This window comes from Dipteris shenzhenensis, chromosome 10, assembly GCF_047967505.1.
Source record: "Dipteris shenzhenensis isolate YYH24624 ecotype China chromosome 10, Dip_SZ_1.0, whole genome shotgun sequence".
NCBI classification, from domain to species: Eukaryota; Viridiplantae; Streptophyta; class Polypodiopsida; order Gleicheniales; family Dipteridaceae; genus Dipteris; species Dipteris shenzhenensis.
The window spans coordinates 37519907-37533971 of record NC_141605.1 but is presented as its reverse complement, the minus strand read 5'-3'; positions in this window follow the sequence as shown (position 1 = coordinate 37533971).

The window sequence follows — 14065 nt, the reverse complement described above, 5'->3', positions numbered from 1 at the left end:
ATCAAGTGCTTATATTTGGAAGCCTTTCAGTTGTTTTTTGCCTTGTAAGAGAGAAAGACACTACCCAATATCTGGGTTAGACCCTCTCATGGCTACCCTATTGAATCTAGAGAAGTTCAATGGAAAGGGCTTCCACACATGGTAGATGAAGGTGAAATTTGCATTGATGAGGGAAAACCTCTGGGGACTTGTCAAACCGACTTCAACCACTTCTTCTATAGCCTCCAATGCTGGAGAATACTCAACTCCGAGATGACCGGCAAGGGATCTCGCTAGAGAGGAGAAAGCATATGGTATCATTGCTCTTCTTTAGGAGATGATTATATTCATCACATCTCTGACTTAGAGTCTCCTTCAGAAGCTTGGTAGAAGCTTGACATGATTTTTGGTACTAGCTCTCACATCTCTAAATTATCTTTTTGGTACTAGCTCTCACATGATTTTTGGTACTAGCTCTCACATCTCTAAATTATCACTTAAAATCTCTTTCTTTGAATTGAAGATGGTTAGTGGTACTACTTTGGCAGCTCATGTCAACTATATGTGGAGTCTTATGACTCAACTAGCTTCTATCAACTCTCCTATTACTCCAGATGATGCTATGGCAGTGTTACTTAAGAGTATGCCTGAAGATTATGATCACATAGTTACCACTTTGAAAAATCTTCCTAATCCTAATCTTGAAGGTATTATCTCTGCTCTCCAAGAAGAAGAAAGGCATATGGAGCTCAAGAAAGGCAATGACACTATTTATGCTGTAAAAATCCAGAAGGGCAAGTTTACACCTTGCAATCACTGTGGAAAGACAAATCACCTTTCAAAGGACTACTTCAAAATCAATCCATGCAAACACTATGGCAAAAACAACCATCATGAGAAGTTTTGCTGAGCCAAAGCAAAGACGGAAAATGCAAATCTACTTTCAGTTGATGAGCCTCCACAAGATGAGGCATCCTTTGAAGATTATGCATTTTAAATCATCTCTATGTATGCTCTAGATCTATCTTTTTATGTCAAGGTACTTAGCCTGGATAGTCCTCCAAAATGAATTAAATAAACTCTTGTGTTTTGTAAACACCTCTGGTCACCTTATGATGTAGGCCATGTGTATGTTTTGCTCCATGGTACCTCCTACAGACATTGTGTGCATGTACATGCAGGGGAGATAACCATTGGAAGGTCTTTTTGTATCCCTTTTTGTCTACCTTACACCCATGGGAACCCTTGCTAGCATGAGAACCTAGCCATAGATTTATCCTTGACCACCATGAGATGGCATGAGAAACTATGAGACTAGATGTATCCTTGACATAGCCTGAGGCATTCCCTTGAGGCGGGGTTTGATGGGATATCTCAAGGTGTATGCCTCAGGCACACCTTGGTTTCTATGTGTGAGTGCTAGAGGCACAGTTAGGTGCCCATAGGCACAGTTAGGTAGTGGAGAGCCACATAGGATGATTGATAGAATCTAGGAGCAGATTGAGGAGATGATTGAGGAGCTCTGAAGTCATCAGTGATGTCAGTGAGCATGTATGAGGTGCCTACTTAAGGACCTCACTCTTCTTCATTCTATAATGCAAGTATTCTGAGTTTGTGTCCATTCTACTCTTTCATTTCAGTTTACCAACGCCAGATTGACATATGCTCAAAAAGGCAAAGCAATTCAGGTGGAAACCACCAACTATGTTCTTATTACTACCATCATGGCTACAAAAGAGCTAGTGTACTTCAAAGATGCAGTAGACAAGCTAGAATGGCAAACTACTATGAATGAAAAAATGGATGCTTTGTATAAGAATAATACTTGGGAATTATGTGACCTTCCACCAGGAAAGAAGGCCATAGCAAACAAATGGGTATACAAAGTGAAGTACAATCTAGATGGTAATATTCAAAGATACAAAGCCAGATTAGTTGCAAAAGGATTTGCACAACAATATGGTCAGGACTATGATGAAACTTATGCTCCCGTAGCAAAGATGGATTCCATATGGTTCTTGATATCACTAGCGACACTTAGTAGATGGAATGTGTATCAGCTTGATGTCGAGAATGCATTTCTCAATGGTTATCTAGACAAGGAAGTCTACATGCAATAACTAGTAGGTTATGTTGAACCAGGAAAGGAGAATAAGGTTTGCCATCTCAAGAAAAGTCTCTACGGCTTAAAACAAGCACCCAAAAGTTGGTACAGCAGAATCCACAAATATTTTGCTGATCTAGGCTGATACATGAAGTCCAATGCAGATCATACTCTTTACTACAAAGTTCAAGGGGAAGACATTACTATTGCACTTTTGTTCGTAGATGATCTGATTGTGACAGAAATCAAGGATAGCTTCATTAGAAAACTGAAACAAGACTTATCTACAGAGTTTGACGTGAAAGATCTTGGACTTATGCACTATTGTCTTGGAATTGAGTTTTGGAGAGATTCAGATAGCACATTCATGAGTTAACTCAAGTATGTTGATAGTCTCCTAAAGAAGTTTCATATGGCAGATTGCAAGATTGCAACCACTCCCATGGAACAGAGTTTGAAACTTACTAAAGATTCAGAAAAGCCTACAGTCAATATTGACACATACTACAGGCAGCTCATTGGATCTCTTATATATCTGACAATCACACGGCTAGATATTTGTTATGTAGTAAGCTCACTAGCACAATTTATGGCAAATACAAAAGAGTCTCACTGGAATGCAGCCAAAAGAGTCTTGAGATACATAAGAGGTACAAGACAGTTTGGGATAGAATATAGAGGAAGTCATCCACGGTTGCATGGGATACTATGACAGTGACTATGCCGGAGATCATGAGACTAGGAGATTGACACAAGGATATGCATTTTTCCTTGGTCAAGGTGCTATATCATGGTTTTCAAACAAAGATCCAACTATTTCTTTGTCTTTGTCTAAAGCAAAATATAGAGCACTCACTACAGGTGCATGTGAGGCTATATGGCTCAGAAGACTATTGTCAGAAACAGATTACTTTGATGATGAGTCAAAGCCAATAACAATATACTGTGATAATCAATCGGCTCAAGCATTGGCCAAAAATCTAGTATATCACTCCTAGACAAAGCACATTGATGTCAGAGAGAACTTCATTAGAGAAAGAGTGGTACTTGGTGACATCAAACTACAGCATTGTGATAGCAAAGAAAATGTTAATGACATCTTACCAAACCACTCGGTAAAGAGCTATTCGAGAAACACCAATTAAATCTCTTGGTTTGACACAGAGGAAGGACATTCCCATTAAAGGGGTGTGATGGAATGTAATGCTCAGTCCTTCTTCGATTCCCCAGAATCATCATCTTGAGGGAAGGCCTACTTCATGATGTTGATCTTGAGGAAAGGTGTTGAGTGTTCATGCTCAACATCATGTGATCACGTGTGCATAGCACCATCACGTGATCATATGTGCATAGCACTAACCTTATAGAGTGCCATAAAGGAAAGGGTTAGATCCCCTAACCTTAACCCTAAATGGGTTTGTATATATTCTATTTTTTCAACTAAATCTAGTGTATAGTTAGTCATTTGTGGTGTTGTGACACCAAAAATTGATATTTTTAATTTGGCATTGGTATTGTTTTTCTCTATGTTTGATAAGAGTTTGAGTATCAAGTGATAGCCTAGCAGCTCTCACTTATTTCTATTTTCTATGATATTGTATGGGATTGAGAGGATGAGTGGAATGGCTCATTGTAAATACCATAGGTATGAATTATAAATACCTTGGTATGGGGTGAGAGTTATTTGTGTATGGGATATTATGAGTTTTTTAGAAAATAGGAAGAGTTTGATAAGAGTTTGAGTATCAAGTGATAGCCTAGCGGCTCTCACTTATTTCTATTTTCTATGATATTGTATGGGATTGAGAGGATGAGTGGAATGGCTCATTGTAAATACCATAGGTATGAATTATAAATACCTTGGTATGGGGTGAGAGTTATTTGTGTATGGGATATTATGAGTTTTTTAGAAAATAGGAAGAGTGAGTCATATAAAGAGGTGGGCTCATGTCCATGTGTTCCAATAATATAAGAGAGGCCACATGCCAAGCGTGTGGAAGGCATGTGGAGGAGTGTGAAGTCAAGAGGAATCCTTCTAGAACTCCTATGTGGAATAAGAAGGATGTGGACATGTGGAAAAGAGAGGGTCCCTATGGGCTCCATGTGAGGAGACTCTTGACTTTCTCAATATTTTAAGAGTCTTGAGCATCTTTTGATGGGACACATGGCAAGAGTAGCCAAAAAGGACATGGATGGTGACATACATGCTTATGTGATTGATGGGGAAAGGAATCTACAGGCAACAATTGTAAATGGGTGAAGGAGGGTAACAAAGTCTCTATAAAAGGAGCCCTCCTCTCCCTTGTTCATCAATCTCTTCCACCATTAGGCCTCATGTTGCTGTAGCTCTAGTCTCCCCAAGCCTCTTCCATGAGCCTTCTCTCCCTCTTGTAGATATTCTCTTATGTAGACTCTTGAGTCCTTCTCTCTCTAGTTTATTCTCTCTCTATGAGTAGTCTTGGAGCTTTCGCTCCCTCTTGTATGTATGAAACCTCTTCTTCTCCCTTGTGTTTATAGTGTTGAAGCGGATTCTCACTCTATTTGTAATGAAGGTCACTTCAGTCTCTCTCTCTCTTGAGTGTCTCGTCCCTTTTCTCTTTCAAAGCCTTGAAAGTTCTTTCTATTCGGCTCCTCACTGTGCACACATGGTCCATTTGTTTCCCGAGCCACTATGCAAAATTCTTCCCCTCTTCTAGGCAAAATCTATGAGGGGTGGATCGTTGATGAAGGTGGAGTCTTGAGGGAGCATCCTGCTCAGGCGAAATTAGCCTGGGTGGAGGATAGTTTTCATGATAGTTTGACCATAACTTTCTGCTCGGTAGTCCGATTGTAATGAAATTTATATCAATGCGAAGCTCTCTTCAAGGCGCATGTACTTATGTAATTAGATCTTGAATTGATAGTGCTGCAAAAAGTTATGAGTCTCTGTGTTTGACACTCGGGGGGGTCACTCATCATATGTAACCCTATCACGTGAGTTCAACAGAAGGATTTTTTTTATTTCTAAAATTTACAGAAATAAATATACATAAGGGACTATTTAAAATAGTTTTGGAAAAAATTTACAGATTTGTATAGAAAAGGGGTACATTTTATTCATGAAATTTTTTACAGATAAGGGACTTTAAATATAGGCCTTGAACGCACGTGATATAGAGGGTTTATACATAGTGACCCCCCCGAGGTTTTTGACAGTCTGTTTTCATGACAGTTTTTACCCCCTTTCAGTAAACTGTCCATATCTCTTCAACCGTCTGTCTGTTTTCAATGAAACTTATATCAGCGTGAAGCCCATCTCAAGGCGCATCTCTTTATGTACTTGAATCTTTGATATCATGTCTCTACTGAAAGTTATAGGCCTCTGTGTCTAATGACAGTTTGTAGAGTGTTTTGAGCTAAGTATAAAGGTGTCTATGAAGGAGGTGCAATGTTTCCTCGGAATCTACCCATCTGACCTAATCAGCCCCTTCAAACTCCTCGATATATATTAGTTCATGTCATGTTGAGCCGCAAGATCTTCTTTCAACAACGTATCGCTCTTCTCTTTGTTGCAGACCGGCTCGCTGAGATTATGGCCTTTGCTGATCCTTTCCTTCTCCCTATGCTTGATTACAACATCACTTGGGATGTTACCATCTTCATTCTCATCTGAGGGAGGAAAGTATGGTGTGGTAGCTTGGCATAAAAGTTTGTTTTCTAATGTCCCATTCTCAATGATAAATATCTCTGGCTGTCAGTTTGAAAGCAACAGGAAGTGAAGAGGTGCGTGAAGTTTATTACCCCCAACTTCATGTCACATCTTTTGGTGGAGACGCCGGGTACGTTTGGTATTGGATTCATCCCACCTTACTAAACGGTCTCAGGTGTACTTGATTGCATGTTATGCCTAGAAGAGGCATGTGTTTGTATGAGATAAAGAAGATGCCTAGAAGAACTCCGTTAGAAGAGATTGCAACCCGTTTAAGAGAACTTGAAGATTGTGAAGGTGATGCTCAAGCTATTCGCACAGTCACCATGATCATATCCTTTATGTTTGCATTGTTGAATATGTTAGTGAATCGACAATGCCGGTAGTAGGCACAATGATAAATTGGGAATTTTTCCATGCACTGGCAGCTTGGTGTGAAGAAGAGTTGAGTCTTTGGGTAGTTTTCGACTATAACAGTGGAGTGGTGATTCTTAATGCTTTCAACTTCTTTTGCTATATGCAAATGAGGAAGATTACAATATCTTGAAGCTTTTATGTGCACTTCCTATTGTGAGAAGGGTGATTCTAGAATGCATGTATACACAATGTTTTCATGGTGCTGGTTGGTCACTTATTTTTGAAGATTTTGTTGAGGATCACATTGTGGAGGGTTTTCAACAAGTGGTTATGCATAATCAGTTGGTCTTGGTATACCAAGGCTCTGTGGGATCTTGTTCGGATCTTGTTTGGGATATTATTTGGATCTTGGTGTTTCCTTTTTGTGTTTCATCATGGTGAAGATTCCAGTGTTTCGAGGGACCCAAGGGGAGGACCCGGAGTCTTATCTTCGAGATTTTGTTGGAGGATGCCGGCTTTCTGGATGGTCCATGAAGGATCGGGCAGAGATTTTGCCTGATTTCCTTGAAGGTGTAGCCTTGAGTTGGCATGAGACCTTGCCGAACTCTACCAAGGAGGACTGGGACCAAGTGGTGGCAGCAATGAACCAGAGATTTGGGGCAGTGGAGTCGCCAAATGCTTTGATGTTGCAGTTGGACCGGTTCTGTCAAGGAGAGGGTGAGTTGGTCTCTCCGTTGGCAATCCGATATGAAACTTTATGGACAAAGTATGAAAGGGCAGCTTTGCGAGCTGTGGCATCTACATCATCGGCCCCTCAAAGTCTCTCAGGGATGGAGCACTTAAAGATGAGCAAATTTGTTATGGCTTTAGAGCCTCGTCTTCGTTCAAAGGTAATGAGTAAAGATCCAACAACATACGTGGAGGTGCTTCGCATTGCGAACAAGAAAGAAGCTTCTCCAAAGATCGAATCCTCTTTTGTGTCTTCAACAGCTTCAACTTCTAAGGTGGAGGTAATGGGCACTCCTCAGGTACCAAAATCCTCTGAGTTAGATCATAATATCTCCCAATTGATGGCAGAGTTTGCTGATTTGAAATTGCATTTGGTTAATGCACGACAACCTAGAGCACCAAAGAGTGAAGATAGGCCTCGAGATAGGAGTGGGGTCACTTGGTATGAATGTAATGAAAAAGGTCAATATCACCCCGAGTGTCCTAGATTGAGAAAGAAAGAAGAAAAACAAGTATCCTTGTTAGAAGCTTCTTCAGGGGATGAGGAAAGGGAGGTAATGATGGCTAAACGGGCGCGTGGTAAACCAAAAGAAGAAGAAGAAAGCAAGGAAGAAGTAGATGAGGAACATCAGGAAGAGGAACACCGTAGTAAGAAAAAGAAGGCATCTAGAAGGAGAATTAGCCAGTCAGACTTTCCTTCAGGACAAGGAATTGGAAGCTATGACTTGTTGTCTGACCTTAAAGAAAAGGAAGCTCATATCACCTTTGGTTAATTACTTGCTTTGTCTCCAAAACTACGGAAGGAATGGGGAAAACTAGCAAGCACAAGGGTGTCAAAGAAGAAAAAGAAGAAAAGTGCCAATCCTATTGTTCAAAAGGTAGATATAGATGTTGGTGATGATGTACCTGTCGTTGATGTGATCATTGATGGTCAAGTGATTTCTAATGTGTACATTGATGGAGGTGCATCGATTAATGTCATGAGTGAGAAGACCATGATTGATGCTGATTTAAAATACTCTAGTACTACCTCTCCTTATCACATCAAATTGGCTGACAACACTAGGGTTAAGACCTTGGGAGTTGTGAAGAATCTAGAAGTGGATGTGTGTGGAATTTCTGTGCCGACTACTTTTCAGGTGTTCCCTACCAAGCTAGATGCACGTGCCTATCCATTGATTTTGGGAAGGCCTTGGCTACGCAAGGTGAAGGCTGTTCAAAAGTGGGATATTGGAGAATTGATTTTGCAGGGAAATGATAAGAAGGTACGCTACAACATCAGAAGCCGCAAAAAGGAAGTTGTCAAGGAGGAGTCTTCAATGTCAGAGAGTTCAAGCTCTGACTTAACCGATGAAGAAGAAGAGACAGGGTCTAGCTCTGAGGAGTCCAACTCAGAGGGTGAGGTGGAAGGAGTGGCCTTTGGTCTTTGTCTTGGTGCTGATCGGAAGGAACAAGGTGGTGGTGCAAGAAGATCCTGTAGAGACACTTCATGTGGAGGATGTGGAGCACATTAAACGATGCCAACACAATGAAGAGCTTCTTGGTGATTCTCTATCAGGTAGTGAGAAGCTCCAGTACTTAGATATGCTAGATGATTTTCCATGTCTCTTTGCAACAAGCTATTCACAGGTTCGGCCAGTCTCTCTTGTGGAGCACAAGATTGAGTTGAAGCCAGAAAGCAAGCCAGTTATGCAACGATTAAGGCGATTGGGGGTGATCCAAGCTGAGGCACTAAAGAAAGAGGTGACACAACTACTTGAGGTAGGATTCATCTTTCCTGTTGATGATTTAGAATGGATATCTCCTGTAGTTGTCACACCAAAGAAAGGAAATAAGTGGCGAGTTTGTGTGGACTTTCGTCCTTTGAATGCATGCACTAAGAGGGATCATTTTCCTTTGCCATTCCAAGATGAAATACTAGACCAAGTAGCAGGGCATGAGATGTATTCTGTATGTGATGGGTATTCTGGGTACTTTCAAATTCGTATTCGGGAGGAAGATCAAAAGAAAACATCATTTGTCACACCTTGGGGAGTTTTTGCTTACAGAGTGATGCCTTTTGGGTTGACCAATGCACCAGCTACATTTCAAAGGTTCATGAGTCAAGTCCTGGAGCCTTACTTGGGAAAGTTCATACGGGTGTTTTTGGATGATTTTTGCATTTATTCTCGGCGCATAGATCACATGGAGAAGTTAAAGATGACCTTAGCTAGGATTGATGAAGCAAAAGGGTGTTTAAATCCTAGCAAGTGTCATTTGGCTCAAACAAAAGTAGTCTTGTTGGGGCATATTGTGTCTCAAGAAGGCCTACAAATGGATCCTGACAAGGTTCAAGCAATCATGGCATTGCCAAGTCCTGAGAGTGTCACTGGTGTTCGTAGAATTCTAGGAAAGAGCAAGTATTATCAACGCTTTTGTGATGATTTCACAGAGATAGTGCATCCCATGAACTTGTTGACAAGAAAAGGAGTTTCTTTCCAATGGGGTATGGAGCAACAAGAGTCTTTCTAGCAACTTAAGGAGGCCATGAGTAAGGGCCCAATATTGAAGCCCCCTGATTGGTCACAAGACTTTTATGTAAATCCAAGTGTATCTTTGCATTCAGCTGGTGTTGTATTGCTACAAAAAGGAGAGGCAGGTAGAATGCAACCCATCTATTATGCCAGCCGACAGCTTACAGATGTGGAAACAAGGTATGAAGAAATGGAGCAGCAAACTCTCTCTTTGGTGTTTTCCGTCAGAAAGTTTCGCTCCTATTTATTACCTCGACCATTTTTCTTCCTTACCTTTCAGTCTGTATTAGCATATCTAGTTCGCAAGCCTAATCCTGGGGGGACATTTGCAAAATGGTTGTCAGAGCTTCAAGAGTTCTCTTTCTCTTTTGTCACTGAAAATACCACTAGGTCCACTATGGCAGATTTGCTCACAGGGCGGGAGGATCTAGGAGAAGAAAAGAAATGTAAGGAGAACATTAAAGATGAAAGGGATACACCACCAATAGCTTTTGTTTTGTATTTTGATGGGGCTTTTAGTCCTTCATGCCAACAAGGAGCCGGGGGGATAGTCTTAATGAATCCTGAAGGTCAAGAGGTATGGGCAAGAGGACAAGAGCTTCCAGGTATCACAACTAACAATGCAGCTGAGTATAATGCTTTGATTCTTGGTTTGGAGGGTTGTCTTCAAAGTCAAGTTAAAGAATTGGAAGTAAGAGGAGATTATCAGCTTATTATAAAGCAAATGCAAGGGCATTACCAGACAAGAAGTCCTCATTTGAAGGAGCTTAATCAAAAGGCTATGGCACTATGTAGTCAGTTTGATTTTTGCAAGTTTGTTCATATAAATAGAAAGGAAAATCAAAGGGCAGATGAGTTAGCTACTCAAGCCATTGTAGTACAAGACCGTGGGGTGGTTTCTTTGGTAGACACTGGATGGCCAGAACTGCAAGATGTTCAGCAATATGTGGAAGAAGGCTTGTTTCCTCAAGGGTTAACTCCACAACAGAAGCAGAGATTGGTAAGGAAGGCTTGTCCCTATACTATTGTTGATGACATTCTTTATAAATTGGGAAAAGATAAGGTGCTCCGTCGGGTGGTCCATCCCATGGAGACTAGGAGAATCCTAGAAATGTGTCATGAATGCTCTGGTCATTTTGCTTCAGCAAGCACAGCTAGGAGAATTCTTAATGCAGGATACTTTTGGCCACGCCTCCATAAGGATGTATATGAATGGTGTCAAAGTTGTAAAGTATGCCAAAAGTTTGGAAGGCGACAATTGATTCCTGGGCCCTTGAAGCCTATTCCAGCATATGGACCATTTGAGAGGTGGGGGTTGGACTTTGTGGGACCACTCCCTCGCTCATCTCAGGGCAAGCATTATTTATTGGTGGCCACAGATTATGCGACTCGATGGGCAGAGGCCAAGGCCACAGTCAATAGCAAGGCAAGCACAGTTGCAAAATTTCTCTTTGATCAAATTTGTTCACGCTTTGGTTGTCCTTTGGAAATTCTCACTGATGGAGGAACCTCTTTTAGAAATGAACTAATTGAAGATGTGGTGCATAAGCTAAAGATAAATCATAGCATGTCCACACCATACTATCCTCAATGTAATGGCTTGGTTGAGAAAACAAATGGATTGTTGTGCAATTCAATGGGAAAGCTTGTTGACACCAAGAAAAGGCATTGGGATAGGTACTTGGCAGAAGTTTTATGGGCTTACAGAACTACACACAAGCTAGCTATTGGGTTTACACCATTCCAACTAGTGTATGGAATAGAAGCCATTTTACCCATTGAATTGGAGATACATAGTCTTCACACAGCTGTTGCAAGAATAGAAGGACAGGAGGATGCCTATGCTCAACGCTTGGTACAGCTAGAAGCCTTGGATGAATGCAGATTACAGGCCTTACAAAACTTGGAATCTTCTCAAAGAAGGCGCAAGGCCCGTTTTGACACCAAATTACGCAAGAAGAAAGATATTGCAGAAGGAGATTTGGTAATGAGATTTGATAGCCGTCTATATATAAAAATCAAAATCATCTTAGACATTCTTCTAATCCAAATCATGTAATAGAGATAATAATGACACTAGTGTGATTCTTCCATTACCATGTCAAAAGCATGACTTGGTAACTAGAAGAATGGCACTAGTGCCATTCTCACATCAGGGAATTGACACTACTATCATTTCTTTTACAAATCCATAAACATTCTTGAAATAAAAAATGCATACAAAACAAAGTTTATTACTCACATCCCAACTTTGTCGATCTTTATGCCCTTTGACAAGGCCTTGGGCTGGTTTCTTTGGTCATCCGAATGCAATCCACTGTGCCCTTAGGTGTTGTAAGATATCGATATATGGTTGATTTTTCAAAATGGTCTGTGCCTCCCTATTGGCCATTGATGATATCTTACAACTTGCTTCAACTAGTGCATTGACAACAATTCTCGCCTTCCTCTGTATATAGAAACCTTTTCATTGATTGAAGGCTTCTCCATGTGCTTTAGTTATAAATATCCTTGCAGCATAAATCGAATGTTGCCCTACGAGAATCCAATAATTGTACTCCTTTAACTTTTCCACCTTTATCTCTTCCTTGCACATCGGAGTATTTGTGCCTGTGTGGTGAGGCATAAGATATGCACATGTTGCAGGAGGTCATGCATTCATTGCAAAACTCTTGACCAAGTCACTGACATAGCTGAGGGTCAATGTCCTGTACACATATTGGCTTGGTGCTCTAAAGCAATTCATCACTGGGATCAACACCTCAAACTCCAAACCAAATGGGAAGTACTCTACGTACTCCATCAAACCTGTCATACTTGTGTCCTTCCTTTCCAATTTCTTTTGTAGTGCCTTAAAGTCAAATCTGGCTGGATTTTCTTATATAGGATGATAGTTGCTTCAAATAACTTCTCACCATGTCCTGTTATATGTGTCTCACCACTCCCCATTGCATCACCTCCACTTCCAGTTCCATCAGTGACTATTCCTGTACCTCCCTATTTTCCTCCTAAAGTTGTCTCTTTGTCTTTAGCCTCTAGTTTATCCCCAATGCTTATTTTTCCATCTGACCTTATTTCCTTCTCACCTGTTGTTTCCTTCTCACCGGTCTCTCTAGCCTTCTCTTTCAATGTGTTCTGAGACACTTGAGAGCTTGATCCCTCAACATCACTTTTCTTGGTTCTTTTCGAAACTTTTCTACTTTTTTTTATATCTTGCTTTATCCCTTTTGTTACCAAATCAAAGATTTCTAATATCTATTGATTGGTATAATTTTCTGGCTCATTAATCCAACCCCTAGATATCATCGTGTCCTCCCCAGTAGAATTCATCCTCACATGATCAAAACAAGCAGGATCCAATTGATACACATTGCCTCCCAATGTATGAATTTTGAGACAAGGAACATTGTCTTTCTCGGTATCCTCCATCTCTTTAACTTGTCCAACATATTCAAAAGTTGTTCCTTGGATGTTCACAAAACAATGCACTTTACAGAGTTTTTGGAGTTTGTTATTGTATATATCCAAAAACCATCCTCTTCCAGAACTAACTCCATCATAAACTGACACCTCTCACACCTTTCTCTTTCCCTTGCTAGCCATTCTTGCAATGTTTTGTTAACAAAAGAACCGAGGAGCATGAGCTTATGCGTAAGTTTCCGCAAGAGCTTATCCGCAAGTTTCCGCAAGTGCTCCTTCTCTTTTTCCGCATAAGCTCCCTCTCTTTTTCCGCATGAGCATAAGCATGAGCTTATGCTTATGCTTATGCATAAGCATAAGCATAAGCTCATGCTTATGCTCATTCTTCCGCATGAGCTTATGCGTAAGTTTCCGCAAGAGCTTATGCGGAAATAGAGAATGAGAGAAGCATATGCTTCTCTCATTCTCTTTTTCCGCATAAGCTCCTTCTCTCATTCCGCATAAGCTCCTTCTCTATTTCCGCATGAGCATAAGCATGAGCTTATGCTTATGCTTATGCTTATGCTTATGCATAAGCATAAGCATAAGCTCATGCTTATGCTCATTCATGAGCATGAGCTTATGCGTAAGTTTCCGCAAGAGCTTATCCGCAAGTTTCCGCAAGTGCTCCTTCTCTTTTTCCGCATAAGCTCCCTCTCTTTTTCCGCATGAGCATAAGCATGAGCTTATGCTTATGCTTATGCATAAGCATAAGCATAAGCTCATGCTTATGCTCATTCTTCCGCATGAGCTTATGCGTAAGTTTCCGCAAGAGCTTATGCGGAAATAGAGAATGAGAGAAGCATATGCTTCTCTCATTCTCTTTTTCCGCATAAGCTCCTTCTCTCATTCCGCATAAGCTCCTTCTCTATTTCCGCATGAGCATAAGCATGAGCTTATGCTTATGCTCATTCATGAGCATGAGCTTATGCGTAAGTTTCCGCAAGAGCTTATCCGCAAGTTTCCGCAAGTGCTCCTTCTCTTTTTCCGCATAAGCTCCCTCTCTTTTTCCGCATGAGCATAAGCATGAGCTTATGCTTATGCTTATGCATAAGCATAAGCATAAGCTCATGCTTATGCTCATTCTTCCGCATGAGCTTATGCGTAAGTTTCCGCAAGAGCTCCCTCTCTTTTTCCGCATAAGCTCCCTCTCTTTTTCCGCATGAGCATAAGCATAATCTTATGCTTATGCTTATGCATAAGCATAAGCATAAGCTCATGCTTATGCTCATTCTT